Below are 17,897 nucleotides of genomic sequence, written 5' to 3'. Positions count from 1 at the left end.
TCATCGTGCACTGACATGAGGGCTAACCTACACAAGATATGTCCCAACCATCCTAAATTGTGTTCCACTGTCCACCCAATATGAACAACTGCCTAGTCCATCTTTATGCCACTCCCACTCTGACTCGCAACCCGTTACCACGTGGACCATACCCGTGTGGTGAAACAAGGTGCAAGGCCTGCCCAATCCACCCACCAATCACTTCTTTTCCAGTCCTGTCACAGCTTATCTACCCTATCAGAGGCTGGGCCACCTGCAGAAGTAGCCATGTCATATACTAACTCTGCTGCGAACACTGCACATCTGTTTATGTTGGTATGACAGCCTACCAGCTGTCTGCCAGAATGAAAGGTCACTGCTACACTGTGGAAAAAAAAAACAAAGTTGACTACCTTGTGGCACAACATGTACACCACTCCCCAGTTAACTCTGACAGCTGTGTATCACAGGCCTGGCTTACACACCAGCTATTCTTCCCTCTCGCACGCACGCACGCACGCACACACACACACACACACACACACACACACACACACACATAAATATGTGTGTGTGTGTGTGTGTGTGTGTGTTTGTATTTTTGGGGGTGGGGCCATAGGCACATGTGCACGCATGCCTGTCAAGGACTCAGTACTTCTGGTTTTTGTTGCATGGTTGCCTTTACTCCAACACATTTACATTCAACCAGAACTTCCCTACAAAATTGTCCCCAACTTTAATTTACTGTACCGCTATTCCTGAAACAGCTTTAAGAATCAGTTTTCTTTATATTTAATGCATGTTTCTGTACCTAATGTTTCGTCTCCTACTGGTGGAGACATCTTCAGACACTATAAATACCTGTTAGTTGTTTCAGACTTTCACAACCTCAGCATGCCAAACTGTTCATACAGGAAGAACACCCCTAAAGAAATCTACTGTCAAAATTTTAGCTGCTAAGACACAGTGCAAATTTTTAAAAAGTGTTAAAGCTATTCATTTTTGTTGCACCAAGAACCCTTTCTTGCTAGCACATGATTGACGAATAAGCAGATGCAGCAGTGACATGAGAACATAGCGCTGTGTAGTGCTAAATCCAAAGTGCACACACATGACTTCTGACTTAAACCATACTGAACACATCTCAAATAATTAATTTTTTGAATAATGAACACCCTGTTGCAGATATATCTGTCACACAAGTGACTAATAGAAGAAGGAAAGAAAATCAAGCCAGTGTATGATCTTTCTTTACAGACACTTCCATCAATTGGGACTTTCATTTGTTGGCATTAAATGTTTTATAACAATTCCTGTATCACAGTTCTTATGATAATTTTTGAGTAATGTACTTTTTAATAACAATGAAACAGTTCCTTTTCTAATTGTCATTATCATCACAAAAATGCAGAGCATCTATTGGATGACAAAAACAAACATTTTTCTTACAGCAGGCACACCTGACAAAACATTAGTCCATTCATGCACTTCTCACTAATTACTAGTTTTATTTACACAGAAATGGGATGGAATAAGAAATGGCCACAGCTGTTGTTCAACATATTATGCTGAGTACCAAGCATACTCTTCCAGTTCGTAAAATGTAGTCATGCAGATTGACAATGCAGAAACAACTATAGTTTAATAGTGTTGTTCTGCTCATAAACCTGAAATGACATAGAGCTATTGGATATTTTTGTGTTGTCTCATTGGCACTGTAAGCTTGTACCATGAGAAGCAAGGAGTGGATGTTGTTTGGTGGCCAGTATCCTCTTTCTATAACACAAACTGCACACAAGTATTAATTGGGTTCTTTATTAATAAGAATAAGAAAGCAACTTAACTCAAGATAGTCCAGGTGTTGTGGTACAAGCTCTCTGTAACAGTCCACATTAGCCTCACTGCTGGTGAAGTACAAGTCACTCCTCTGGTCGCCTGCGACTGTCTGCAACTGCAAGTGACTGGGCTGCGACTGATGTCTCGGTGACTCACTGGATGAAATGAAATGTCGTGTGACTGCGGCCTCCCATCGTGTAGACTGTTCGCCGGGTGCAAGTCTTTTGATCTGACGCCACTTTGGTGACTTGTGCATCGGTGGGGGTGAAATGATGACGATGAGGACAACACAACACCCAGTCCCTGAGCGGAGAAAATCTCCGACCCAGCTGGGAATCGAACCAGGCCCTTAGGATTGACATTATGTTGCGCTGACCACTCAGCTACCAGGGCCGGACACTCACTGGATAACAGACGAGAACTGAGTGGGCGTGAAGGCAATGGAAATACTGGCAGCCGAGAGGGCATTGGCAGCGCATTTCCTGCAAGTCTGTCTTGGGCCTCTATCGATCTTTTTGCAATCTGTTTGCCACCTGGCGTGCTTGCACCAGGTTACACCACCACAAAGATTCCAGCAATTCAGACTGCTGCACATCGATTTGGCAACAATATACAGCAGATGCATCAATATCAGAGTGTGGGCCAATCAGAAGGCGAGTTGTAGGAACGAAATAGTTAAGCTAAATGAGCATATCTCTAGTCTGCAGTTAATCATCAGTTCACTGAGTAGTGAGATGTCGCTACTTAGAAAAGAAATGTGTGTGCCATTCGCCAAACAAAAGTGTAGTTCTTTTCCACCCAAAAACTCAAACGAGTGGTCGAAAATATCGTATAAAAACAGAAACCCGATCATTAAAAAATCACCAGTGATTGAAACACCGATCAATTGACAGTTGAAAACAAATTTCATGTACTTTCCATTAGTGAAGGAACTGAATTAATACCGGAAAGTAAAAATGGGCTTTTTAACCAAGAGTGTCAACAGAAAGTTGAAACAAAGTCAAAATCCAGCATTAGGGAAAACAATGACAGTGAAAAATTGTGTACGCCATCCATTGCACATAAAAATGAAATGAATGAGAAGAACACTATGAATAAAAATGTAAAACAGTGCATTTATGAAAGTAGTGTATTATTTTTAACTGACAGCCACAGTAAAAGTGACAAAACTTTTCAAAGAACACAGGAAATGTTACGCAACAAGTATTGTTAAGCCTGGAGCAACAACAAAAAATATTATTGGCGTCAATCTGCATGAAAAATTGCTAAGAAAAAATGACTTTGTGGTGTGTATTGCAGGTTCAAACGATGTCGCAAAAAATGTAGTAGATAACTGCCTAACAGAGATAAAGAAATTCCTAGAACGTAATGAACAACATAATACTATTATCTCAACATTACCACACAGATGCGACTTGATGTATCACTCGTCTATCAACAAAGAAATACGAAAAACTAACATGAAAATAAAACAAATGTGTTCTTTGTTCACAAAATGCAGTGTCCTTGATATAGGCAAATTGGACAGATGCCAGCAAACCAGGAATGGGATGCATCTGAATTGTGAAGGAAAGAACTTTATATGTAAAATGGTAAACCAAATTGTTGAAAGCAGAGAGAAAATGAACCAAACAGTTCCTTGTATGGGGCCAACTTCACTAGCAGCAGAAACAGCAACATTCCCCCTGTGTTTGTCAGCAGCGGATTCAGAAGTTCCATCTGCTGCTGATATTTCATCAGTGGCTCAGGACCTTTCATCAGTATTGGCCCCTCCTCAGTCTTCAACAGTGAAAGACTTTTCAGCAGCTTCACCATCATCAGCAGTAATAGAAGCAAACGGAAGAAGCCCAAGAACCAGGAAACATACAACTCTGCAGGATTTTTGGTACCCAGCCTCAGTTCCAAGATTAACATAAGGCAGATACCCTCAGGTAGACCTGCTATAATCTCTAATTGCAGTTCACAACAAAGAAGTGCCACTGAATCAAAGAGTTTAGGAAATGACAAACTCTGCTTATTTCATCAAAATATTATGGGTCTAAGGCACAAACTAGACCAGTTGTCTGTCTGCATTTATGACAGTGGTGCAATAAACAATGGCCATATTTTATGTTTTACTGAACATTATATGAAGGAAAGGATTGAAATGCTGCCACCAGACAAGTACACCTTAGCAACATTTTATATTAGAAGTAAAATGGACAAACGAGGAGTGATAATGTATGTTAGAAATAATATAGTGTACAAATCTATAGATGTAAAAAAATATTGCGTTGACCAGCATTTTGAGGCTTGTTGCATTGAAGTCCTTCTCAATACACTGCCTATTTATGTTACTGCTGTCTACAGAGCTTCCTCAGGAAAGGTCAGTCTATTCCTCAAGCAAGCAGAATCACTTTTAACTTACTTGTATTAAAAAACCAAAGAAATAATAATGCTTGGTGATTTTAATGTACATTTTCTTACCTGTAACAATGATAGAATCAAGTTTGAGTTTGTAATGAATTCTTTCAATCTGAGGGCAGTTGTTGACTTTCCCACTAGTCTGATTGACAATATTTTTGTAGATAATAATAGAATCGAAAATATATTTGTAACAAAAATCTTAAATGGTCTCTCTGACCATGATGGGCAGCTGTTGGAAATACACTATGTAAGCCCTGCTAACAAGAGCAGCTCCATCTGTAGACCATACAGGTTAATCAACACTGAGAATCTGGAAACCTTCAGTAGGCATTTGGAGCAGTTAAATTGGGAGGCAGTATATCAGGCTAAAAATGTAAATGATAAATTCAACCTTTTCCTAAATGAATTTGTTACCCTTTTTGAAGCTGTATTTCCTAAGAAAATTTCAAAAAGCACAAATCGGTTTGTAGGAGACAGTGGCTCACTAAGGGAATAAAAACTTCATGTAGAAAAAAAGAGAATGCTTTATGTTTCACTCAGAAATTCTGATAAACCTCAGGATAGGGAACACTACAGATTGTACTGTAACATCCTAAAGAATTTTATTAAAAAATCCAAGAGTATGTTTATCAAATCTGAAATTGGTGGTGGTGTCGTCTTCAGTCCTGAGACTGGTTTGATGCAGCTCTCCATGCTACTCTATCCTGTGCAAGCTTCTTCATCTCCCAGTACTTATTGCAACCTACATCCTTCTGAATCTGCTTAGTGTATTCATCTCTTGGTCTCCCTCTACGATTTTTACCCTCCACACTGCCCTCCAATGCTAAATTTGTGATCCCTTGATGTTTGCCTCAGAACATGTCCTACTAACCGGTCCCTTCTTCTTGTCAAGTTGTGCCACAAACTCCTCTTCTCCGCAATTCTATTCAATACCTCCTCATTAGTTATGTGATCTATCCATCTAATCTTCAGCATTCTTCTGTAGCGCCACATTTTGAAAGCTTCTATTCTCTTCTTGTCTAAACTATTTATAGTCCACATTTCACTTCCATACATGGCTACACTCCATACAAATACACTTCTGGAAATTGAAATAAGAACACCGTGAATTCATTGTCCCAGGAAGGGGAAACTTTATTGACACATTCCTGGGGTCAGATACATCACATGATCACACTGACAGAACCACAGGCACATAGACACAGGCAACAGAGCATGCACAATGTCGGCACTAGTACAGTGTATATCCACCTTTCGCAGCAATGCAGGCTGCTATTCTCCCATGGAGACGATCGTAGAGATGCTGGATGTAGTCCTGTGGAACGGCTTGCCATGCCATTTCCACCTGACGCCTCAGTTGGACCAGCGTTCGTGCTGGACGTGCAGACCGCGTGAGACGACGCTTCATCCAGTCCCAAACATGCTCAATGGGGGACAGATCCGGAGATCTTGCTGGCCAGGGTAGTTGACTTACACCTTCTACAGCACGTTGGGTGGCACGGGATACATGCGGACGTGCGTTGTCCTGTTGGAACAGTAAGTTCCCTTGCCGGTCTAGGAATGGTAGAACGATGGGTTCTATGACGGTTTGGATGTACCGTGCACTATTCAGTCTCCCCTCGACGATCAACAGTGGTGTACGGCCAGTGTAGCAGATCGCTCCCCACACCATGATGCCGGGTGTTGGCCCTGTGTGCCTCGGTCGTATGCAGTCCTGATTGTGGCGCTCACCTGCACGGCGCCAAACACGCATACGACCATCATTGGCACCAAGGCAGAAGCGACTCTCATCGCTGAAGACGACACGTCTCCATTCGTCCCTCCATTCACGCCTGTCGCGACACCACTGGAGGCGGGCTGCACGATGTTGGGGCGTGAGCGGAAGACGGCCTAACGGTGTGCGGGACCGTAGCCCAGCTTCATGGAGACGGTTGCGAATGGTCCTCGCCGATACCCCAGGAGCAACAGTGTCCCTAATTTGCTGGGAAGTGGCGGTGCGGTCCCCTACGGCACTGCGTAGGATCCTACGGTCTTGGCGTGCATCCGTGCGTCGCTGCAGTCCGGTCCCAGGTCGACGGGCACGTGCACCTTCCGCCGACCACTGGCGACAACATCGATGTACTGTGGAGACCTCACGCCCCACGTGTTGAGCAATTCGGCGGTACGTCCACCCGGCCTCCCGCATGCCCACTATACGCCCTCGCTCAAAGTCCGTCAACTGCACATACGGTTCACGTCCACGCTGTCGCGGCATGCTACCAGTGTTAAAGACTGCGATGGAGCTCCGTATGCCACGGCAAACTGGCTGACACTGACGGCGGCGGTGCACAAATGCTGCGCAGCTAGCGCCATTCGACGGCCAACACCGCGGTTCCTGGTGTGTCCGCTGTGCCGTGCGTGTGATCATTGCTTGTACAGCCCTCTCGCAGTGTCCGGAGCAAGTATGGTGGGTCTGACACACCGGTGTCAATGTGTTCTTTTTTCCATTTCCAGGAGTGTACTTTCAGAAACGATTTCCTGACACTTAAATCAACACTCGAAGTTAACAAATTTCTCTTCTTCACAATTGCCTTCCTTGCCATTGTCAGTCTACATTTTATATCGTCTCTAATTCAACCATCATCAGTTATTTTGCTCCCCAAATAGCAAAACTCCTTTACTACTTTAAGTGTCTCATTTCCTAATCTAATTCCCTCAGCATCACCCGACTTAATTTGACTACATTCCATTATCCTCGTTTTGCTTTTGTTGATGTTCATCTTACGTCATCGGCGAACCTCAACGTTTTCATTTCTTCTCCATGGACTTTAATACCTACTCTGAATTTTTCCTTTGTTTCCTTTACTGCTTGCTCAATATACAGATTGAATAACATCGGGGACAGGCTACAACCCTGTCTCACTCCCTTCCCAACCACTGCTTCCCTTTCATGTCCCTCGACTCTTATAACTGCCATCTGGTTTCTGTACAAATTGTAAATAGCCTTTTGCTCCCTGTATTTTACCCCTGCCACCTTTAGAAATTGAAAGAGAGTATTCCAGTCAACATTGTCAAAAGCTTTCTCTAAGTCCACAAATGCTAGAAATGTAGGTTTGCCTTTCCTTAATCTATTTTCTAAGATAAGTTGTAAGGTCAGTATTGCCTCACGTGTTCCAACATTTCTACGGAATCCAAACTGATCTTCCCTGAGGTCGGCTTCTATCAGTTTTTCCATTCTCACCAGATGGTAGAATTTTGTCAGGACTGGCTCTCCCAAGGCCGTCAGTAGTTCCAATGGAATGTTGTCTACGCCCGGGGCCTTGTTTCGATTCAGGTCTTTCAGTGCTCTGTCAAACTCTTCATGCAGTATCGTATCTCCCATTTGATCTTCTTCTACATCCTCTTCCATTTCCAAAATATTGTCCTCAAGTACATCGTCCTTGTATAGACTCTCTATATACACCTTCCACCTTTCTGCTTTCCCCTCTTCGCTTAGAACTGGGTTTCCATCTGAGTTCTTGATATTCATACAAGTGACTCTCTTTTCTCCAAAGGTCTCTTTAATTTTCCTGTAGGCTGTATCTATCTTACCCCAAGTGATATAAGCCTCTACATCCTTACATTTGTCCTCTAGCCATCCCTGCTTAGCAATTTTGCACTTCCTGTCGATCTCATTTTTGAGATGTTTGTATTGCCTTTTGCCTGCTTCATTTACTGCGTTTTTATATTTTCTCCTTTCATCAATTAAATTCAATATTTCTTCTGTTATCCAAGGATTTCTACTAGCCCTTGTCTTTTTACCTACTTGATCCTCTGCTGCCTTCACTACTTCATCCCTCAAAGCTACCCATTCTTCTTCTACTGCATTTCTTTCCCCCATTCCTGTCAATTGTTCCGTTCTGCTCTCCCTGAAACTCTGTACAACCTCTGGTTTAGTCAGTTTATCCAGGTCTCATCTCCTTAAATTCCCACCTTTTTGCAATTTCTTCAGTTTTAATCTACAGGTCATAACCAATAGATTGTGGTCAGAGTCCACATCTGCCCCTGGAAATGTCTTACAATTTAAAACCTGGTTCCTAAATCTCTGTCGTACCATTATATAATCTATCTGATACCTTCTAGTATCTCCAGGATTCTTCCATGTATACAACCTTCTTTTATGATTCTTGAACCAAGTGTTAGCTAAGATTAATTTATGCTCTGTGCAAAATTCTGCCAGATGGCTTCCTCTTTCATTTCTCTCCCCCAATCCATATTCACCCACTATGTTTCCTTCTCTCCCTTTTCCTACTCTTGACCTACAGTCACCCATGACTATTAAATTTTTGTCTCCCTTCACTACCTGAATAATTTCTTTTATCTCATCATACATTTCATCAATTTCTTCACCATCTGCAGAGCTAGTTGGCATATAAACTTGTACTACTGTAGTAGGCATTGGCTTCATGTCTACCTTGGCCACTATAATACGTTCACTATGCTGTTTGTAGTAGCTTACCCGCACTCCTATGTTTTTATTCATTATTAAACCTACTCCTGCATTACCCCTATTTGATTTTGTATTTATAACCCTGTATTCACCTGACCAAAAGTCTTGTTCCTCCTGCCACTGAACTTCACTAATCCCCACTACATCTAACTTCAACCTATCCATTTCCCTTTTTAAATTTTCTAACCTACCTGCCCGATTAAGGGATCTGACATTCCACGCTCCGATCCGTAGAACGCCAGTTTTCTTTCTCCTGATAGCGACGTCCTCTTGAGTAGTCCCAGCCCGGAGATCCGAATGGGGGACTATTTTACCTCCAGAATATTTTACCCAAGAGGACGCCATCATCATTTAAGCATACAATAAAGCTGCATGCCCTCGGGAAAAATTACGTCTGTAGTTTCCCCTTGCTTTCAGCTGTTTGCAGTACCAGCACAGCAAGGCCGTTTTGGTTAGTGTTGCAAGGCCAGATCAGTCAATCATCCAGACTGTTGCCCCTGCAACTACTGAAAAGGCTGCTGCCCCTCTCAACAGATACCCCTCCGTTGTGGTTGCACCTACGGTACAACCATCTGTATCGCTGAGGCACGCAAGCCTCCCCACCAACAGCAAGGTCCATGGTTCATGGGGGTAGGAATCTGAAATTTCTATTTTATTATTTGATCTGAATCCGAAATTGACAGATCAAATAATAAAATAGAAACAATCTGGAAGGCGGTAAAAAGGGAGACAGGAAAAGTTTCAGAGGATACAGACAGTATCCAAGTTTGTCACCATGGTAGATGAAGGGGAAATAGTTGCCAATATCTTCAACAATCATTTTCTAACAGCAGCGGATCAAATTGGATGTAAAGGGTCTATGGAGAAGCCATGAACCTTCAACAAAAAGCTGAGCAGAGAAAAATCAGCTTGATGTATATACCCTACATCACAGCAGATGAGATTGAGAAGGTATATGCCAAATCAAAAACAAAAATTCCACTGATGTGGACAATATATCTATCAAAGTACTGAAACATTGCCACAAATATATTCTTAAAGATCTGTGTCACATATTTAATGAATCTCTAAATCAAGGTACTATCCCTAATAGACTAAAATTTGCAGTTGTTAAACCACTCTTCAAAAAGGGTGATAAAGCAGAGGTTTCTAACTACTGCCCAATTTCATTGTTAAGCAGTCTTTCAAAAATCCTTGAGAAACTTACGTACAATAGAATCATGACCCACCTTAATAAATGTAACACCCTCAATAAAAATCAGTTTGGATTCCAAAAGGGTGTCTCGAGTGAACAAGCCATTTTATCATTTGTCAACCAACTCCTTGAATCAATAAACAAGAAAATGTCACCAGTTGGAATTTTTTGTGATCTGTCAAAAGCAGTTAACTGCGTAGACCACAAGATTCCACTAAGAAAGCCTGAGCATTATGGCTTGAAAGATAAAGTAGGGAAGTGGCTTGAGTCATATCTAGATGACAGAAATCAGAAGGTAGTATCAAACAATTGTCCAAAGGTGCCTGCTAGCTCAGATTGGGGCACATTAAAATACGGAGTGCTGCAGCGTTCGATGCTCGGTCCCTTACTTTTCTTCATCTTTGAAGTGACCTTCCATGGTGTGTAACCCAAGAAGCACACTTCACCCTATTTGCAGATGACACAACCATTATGATTGACAAGGTACCCAACTGCTGTCTGGAGAACACTACAACCCTCTATTCCAAGAAGTTCTAGATTGGTTCACTGCAAATGGTTTGTCCCTCAATGTTAATAAGACTCATTTCATTCAGTTTCAAACAGTAAACAAAAAATTGGAAAATGCTGAAATAAAATGTGGAGACAAAGAAATAGTGAAAGTTGCATCTTCCAAATTTCTGGGTTTACAAATTGGAAACAAACTAAACTGGTCTGTCTACATCACTAACCTATGTAAAAGACTGAATTCAGCAGCATTTGCTATTTGCTCAATTGCATCTGTTTGTGACATGGAAACAATCAAAACTGCATATGTTGGTTATTTCCATTCACTTATGACATGTGGCATCATATTCTGGGGAAATCAACCACAAGCAAATAAAGTCTTTCTTGCACAGAAGAGTGTTATCAGGATTATGAGTAGAGTGCATCCTAGATCTTCTTGCAGAAATGTATTCAAACAGCTGGGGATCCTCACCGTGCCTTTTCAATACATCTTGTCACTAATGTGCTTCGTGAACAAAAATTATGCAATTTACAAAATGAATAGTGCGTACCATGATCACAATACAAGAAGAAAACACGATCTTCGCAAAGATTTAAAAAATCTCAGCATAAATAAAAATAAAATAAAACAAATCTGCACTGCCATGCTTTGCCGTAGGTCTGTACAAAATTTCATACTGATAACACTAAAGCAACAAAGTCCAATGTTGCAATTTTTGACCAGTGTGTGTAGGAACCTCTTTGACGGATGAAACAAGGACTGCAAAGGCTTGTGATCTGTCACGAAATAGAACATTGTGACCATACAAATAGTGATGAAATTTGGTCACACCATACACAATATCAAGAGCCTCTTGTATTATTTGAGAATAATTGCACTGAGTTTGAGTTAACAACTTTGAGGCAAAAGCAATAGGTCTGTCTTGTGCACCAACTCTGTGCAAAAGCACAGTGCCGATTCCGTAGGAAGAAGCGTCAACTTGAAAAACTACCAGCTTAGCAGGGTCAAAATGCACAAGTATTTTTGAGTTTCTGAAATGCATCTTAACAGTCTTCAGTTCACACAAAAGGCACATTTTTGCAATGCAAGTGATGCAATGGAGCCACGATCTGAGTGGCATTTGGTATGAACTGAACATAGTACGCCATCTTACCTAGTACTGACTGCAGTTCGGATGCATTGCGAGGAACAGGCAAGTCGTGGATTGCAAGAAAATGAGATTGGAGGAGGTGCGCACCCTCACTGTTTATTCTATGACCTGAGTACTGTAGTTCAGTTTGAAAAATGCCACACTTTTCTAGACAACACTTGAGTCCTGTTTCTGACATCACTCGTAAAATCAGTACACAAATTGGCAATGTGTTCCTCTGGTGTACGACTTGAGACAACATTATTGTCAAGGTAGTTTGAACAAAATGGTAGTTCTGCAGTCAGCTGCTCCAAGTAATGTTGAAAAATGGTAGGGGCGGAAGCACTGCCAAAGGACAAATGCAAGTACTTGAACAGTCCGAAGTGTGTATTTACAACAAACACTTTCTGTGATTCTTCAGCCAATGGATTTTGCAAGTAGGCATCACACAAATCATCTTAGAAAAGTAATGCACTGCGCAAAGCCTGTCCGTGAGTTCCTCAGAGTGAGGTAACGGATTAGTGTCAACTACCGTTTGTGGGTTGACGTAGACTTGAAGTCAACACAAATGCAGATGCGACCAGAAGGCTTAGGCAACAAAATGAGAGGACTTGCCCACTGACGAGCTTGAATGGGAGCAACTACACCATTATCTTGCAATTCTTTCAGTTCACTGGCTACTTTGTCTCTTAAAACAATTGGAACATGGCTAGGAAAAACTTAGGCTATGCATTGTCTTTCAATGTAACATGCGCTGCAAAGTTATTAGCTTTTCCCATTCCTTCTGAAAATAGTTCGGGAAATTCTGTAAGCAAGCTACCAACGCTGTCTTCTGGGTCAAAAGCAGACACTGGAAGTACATTGTCTGGTATGTCCAGCGAGATCTAGGTCCTCAGCAGACACCAGAATCTACACCTCACCCGCAGACGCAGAGCTTGTAGGTAGTGGTGGTGTTGGTGCCACTCCAATTTCCTTGGCCTTGGGGAAGTTCTTTTTGGATTTTTCTTGCTGCTCCTGGGGCTTACCTGGCTCGGAGGACTTCACTGATTCAATCTCCGGGACTGAGGATGATCGTGAAGCTCTACGGCCAGCTGCTATTGGGCTCTTCAGCCACTGGTGGGTGTCATCTTTCCTACTAGCAGAAACCTGGGAAGGGAGTGACCCAACGCACCCCTTCCTAGCGAGAGGAGCCGAAGAAGACTTACGCTTCTCCTCCGGCTTAGAAGTGGGGGCTGGTATCCCCAATGGTTGGGGGACGGGCGGGGGGAGGGGAGAGGGGGGGGGTGTTGCTCCCGAAGAAGGTGGTGCGGGAGCAACAGGGAGGGAAGTGTCCCCCACCACCAAGGGGGCAGGTGTAGGCTTCTGGTTCTGAGAAGCGACAGTGACAGGAATGCGAGGAACGGATGGGGCGACAACTGTTCTGGTAGTGACGGTGTAAGAGGTGGTCATAGCCACACAATGTAGGTACTCAAATTTCCTCTTAGCCTCAGTGTAGGTCAGTCGGTCCATGGTCTTATATTTCATTATTTTCCTCTCCTTCTGTAAAGTCCTACAGTCTGGCGAGCAAGGACAATGACGCTCTCCGCAGTTGACACAGATGGGAGGTGGGGTACATGGAGTATTTGGATGGAATGGACGTCCACAATCTTGACATGTGACGCTGGAAGTACTGCGGGAAGACATATGGCCAAACATCCAGCACTTAAAGCACCGCATTAGGGGAGGGATATATGGCTTGACGCCACAGTGGTAGACCATCAACTTGATCTTCTCGTGCAATGCGTCACCCTCGAAGGCCAAGATGAAGGCACCGGTAGCAACCTGATTATCCCTCGGACCCCAATGGACGTGCCGGACGAAATGAACACCTCGCTGTTCTAAATTTGCGTGAAGCTCATCGTCAGACTGCAAAAGAAGGTCCCTGTTGAATATAATACCCTGGACCATATTTAAGCTCTTATGGGGCATGATGGTGACAGAAACATCCCCCAACTTGTCACAAGCGAGTAATGCCTGTGGCTGGGCAGTGGATGCTGTTTTTATCAAGACTGACCCAGAGCGCATTTTGGACAAGCCCTCCACCTCCCCAAACTTGTCCTCCAAATGCTCCACAAAAACTGAGGCTTCATGGACAATGAAGATTCCCCATCAACTCTCGTACATACAAGGTACCGGGATGAATAAGCTTCACTACCATTCTTAGCCTGGCATTCCTCCCATGGTGTGGCCAGGAAGGAAACAATTTGGGGTCATATTTCTTAGCACTGAAGTTAGACTTTGCCCACTTAGAGACTGCTAGTGGCAGACCACTAGCAAGAGATGACATACTACGCCTTGTGGCGTGTGATCCACCCTGACGCCAGCCACTCCGACCAGGGGCCCTCCCCACGGGCGCCACCCAGCCTCAGCAAGGGCCTCTTGCCAGCATGGCCATTGCCGCGAGTCCCGGTGCCCCAGGGTGATGGGCATCTACTCCTTGGTATACATGGGGAGTTAACAGTGCAGGCATCAGCAGAGTGATCCCTGTGTTGTCAGGGGGCTACAACCGACAGGGTACATGGCAGCCCCACCACAATGGACTGGCTACCATGCCGGATATGAGGTGCAAAGAATTCCATGGTCCTCGTCAGCGCAGAAAATGACACTACATAGTGGGTGGAAGAAAATGCACCCAGGAAGGTGTCCTCGCTCAAGAGATGGAGGATGAGTGGAACTGCAATAACACGACGAGAAAGTGGGCTAAAGATCTCAATTTGTGATGGACATGATGCACCATGTAAGGTGCCCTTCCCCAATTGGTTGCCTCTTACGGAAAATTTTAAAAAACGGAGGTCAAATCTTACAGGGGACCATCACATAAAGGCCAAAAGTTGTGCGACTTCTTTTATTTGCCTCTTATGGGAGGCAGGAATACCTCGGGCCTATTCTAACCCCTGGGCCAGCAGGGGGTTGACTGGAGAGTGGATTGTCACTCTGTTGTCTTCAGTGATGATAGTATGTTTGTAAGTGGGACAGTGACGTCCACATACATCAGGTGAAACACACTATGCTCTACCCGCTTTGCCACCAGAGAGGATTACGCAGTACACTGCGTACTGATGTAACACCCTTTATTGTGATGTCTTCCACTTGGTTTCAATGTGTTATATCTGCTTGTAACCTCACTTGTCAATAAAGTGACGATGTCCTTGAAAGTGTTGCATTTTTTGTCCTCAGCAGGGTATTTACATCATGCACCAACATATGATGTACAACTGCCTCTATTATTTTTGTACTATAAATTTCCCTTTGCCCATTATACATTTAAACTTAAAATTTTGCTTTGCCTTTTTAAAAATCTATAATCCACATTCCCATATCAATGCAATACTATTAATTACAAAGCTAGTACAAGATATGTTCTCACCTGATTACCGATTCTGAAAAGCACAGTTCGTATCTCCTCCATTTCTTTTCTCCCGTCAATGAGAAACATGTGGTTCCATAAGCTCTTGTAATGGTTGGAAGTATTTTATATTTCTATATTGCGATATGAGCATCTGACGCTTGTGAATTAACACTAATGCAACGCACACTCTACCATTCCTGCACCTACATTAGTTACTAAACATGCACTGTATATTCTGATTTAATTGTGATGTCCTATAATCATTTAAACAGGTCTCTTATCGAAATGACGTGGAACGAGTCAGTTTACAAGATAGGTATACTTGATTGGTGTAAATATTAATTAACATATTATTTTTTACTACTTCTCGTACATCTATACATAGCTTTATTTACAGACTACCAGTTTCTAAAGAAAAATCACTCCATAGAATAGTTGTCCAGGAAAAATGATTTTAGGTCAGATTTAATACTTGCTTTGCTACCTGTGAAGACGTTTTATGGTATTGGGCTAATTATCAAAAATTTTAGCTTGTGCCATTGTACTCTCTTCTGAGCCACTGGCAACTTTAATAATGGGTAATAAAGATCATTTTCCTCTAGTGTAGTAGGTATGGACATCACTATTCTTCTCAAATTGCAATGTATAATTTATGATGAATTTCATTAGTGAATATATGTACTGTATTGAAGCAGTCAAAATGCATAACTCCTTGAAGAGGTACCTACACCATGACTGCAGGTGAAGAGCACATATTATTCTTACTGCTCATTTTTGTACAATCGTTGCTTTCTTTCTACATATGAGTTACCCATAAAATTATTCTGTTAAGGCATTATTGAGTGGAAGTATACAAAATAAGTTAGGCTGATCATTTGTTTCCAAGACTGGTGATTACATGAACAGCAGAAGTAGCTAACCTTAATCGTTTCAATGGATCAGTAAAATGCTTCTTCCACTCCAAGTTCTCATTGGTACACACACTCAAAAATAAGGAGCATTCCATCTAGTTTACTGGCTCCTGCTCATGTGCTACATCAGTTGTTGGTAAGATTAATTGTTGCACAGCACCAAATATAGCGTTTTTCTCCAAATTTGGTGAGAGTCATTTTCAATCACTTAATAATTATTTGAAATATAATAACCAAAATCTCTTCTGCACTGTCTCTGATAGGATTTATTATAAGACTAGTATCGTCTGCAAACAGTACTAATTCTGCTCGATTACTGGTAACCGTGGGTCATTTGTATATATAGGAAATTCTCCAATCACGAAAATGTTATCTCCTTGCAACATTCTTTGAATTACAAAGCACAGCTGTTTGCATTCTGGCTGTTAAGTATGATGCAAATCAATTGTGCGTCAAAGCATCAGTTTCATAAAACTTAAGTTATTCTGAAAGAGCAGCACAATCTACACAAAAACTTTGGGGGGAAAAAAAATGCTTCTCATTCAAGCTACCCTTCTGGAATCCACACTGCGGTTTGTATGTTTGTATCTCACAAAATTCCAATTTTAATTTTATCTGCATTATTAATTTGTCAGGTGGTGCATACATCTGGACATTTTAATGACTTTCTTTAAAATATAAAGTAATATTAGATCTTGAATGACACTTTTCACTCTGCAGCAGAGTGCTAGCTGATATGAAACTTCCTGCCACATTAAAACTGTGTGCTTGACCGATACTCTAATTCGGGACATTTGCCTTTTGCAAGCAAGTGCTCTACAACTGAGCTACCCAAGCACGAGTCATGACCCAACCTCACAGCTTTACTTCCAACAGTACCTCATCTCCTGCCTTCCTAACTTCACAGCTCTCCTGCAAACTTTGCAAGTCTAGCACTCCTGGAAGAAAGGTTATTGTGGAGACATGGCTTAGCCACAGCCTGGGGGATCTTTCCAGAATGAGATTTTTACTCCACAACAGAATGTAAACTGGTCTGAGGCTTGAAAGCAGGACTTCTGTCTTTTGCAGGCAACTGAGCTATCCAAGCAGGACTCACAACCCATCCTCACAGCTTTACTTCTGCCAGTAATGTCAGATCTTGACTTACTCTGGTCTTTATTAAAATGTGTCTCCTCCTCTTATATTGAGATTTTAATTCCCTTAATTATCCTTGATTTACTTGTTTTTTACATGGATTTTTCTGGATAACTTTTTCAGGTAGCTACTTTCAAATATTGACACAAATTTACTGTGGAATAGATTGAACCTGACTTTAGCATCTTTCTCTATATGTACCTCATCCCACACCATCTCTTAACTTACTGTCACTAAACATTGTGCCCTGTTCTCATTGATGAGCCTCAGTGCTTTGTCTGAGCAGCTGTAATGTACTACATTGTTTATTTCTGTTAATTGTGCATCATGATCACATTTCCTTTACCCGTTGGGTAAACCATAATTACATGTTTTGTAACCATAATTAACTGAACCTGAGCACTGTCCGTGAAAATGTTATCAGGATCCTGTTACCTTGTCACACACTCGTTGGTAAATTCATTGCTGAAATCAGACTGAAACAGCCAAATAGATATGGGAACATTCACAGGAAGAAGCAAAATGCCAGTAAATGAAATTAACACAATTTATTACTAAACACAGACATGCAAAAAATCGTGCACACGATACAATTACTCACACCAAACACCAAGTCAAAGATTTTCTCCCTGTGGGAGGCTAAACTTCCTGCCAAAGAGACATTTCCTAATATGTTACATCATCAATTGTGAGGTTCCCAAACAATGATCCCATTTCATTTTTCCTGTCACAGCCTTAAGAAATTTAAATCTTTCGAAAATCCACCAAGAGTCAGAAATTTAGATGGCATTTTTGTATGAAAATACCAGTGAAAGAAATGTGGCATTCAGTTTGACAGTTCTGCTGTAGCATGTTTTCATAGCAACAAATTCCACATTGAATACTGATTTCTGTGAAAAAGAATATAATTGAAAGCGGTATTTCAGTGCGTTATCAGTGGTGGTTA

This window comes from Schistocerca piceifrons, chromosome 10 (assembly GCF_021461385.2).
Source record: "Schistocerca piceifrons isolate TAMUIC-IGC-003096 chromosome 10, iqSchPice1.1, whole genome shotgun sequence".
NCBI lineage: Eukaryota > Metazoa > Arthropoda > Insecta > Orthoptera > Acrididae > Schistocerca > Schistocerca piceifrons.
This window is presented reverse-complemented; position numbering follows the sequence as displayed.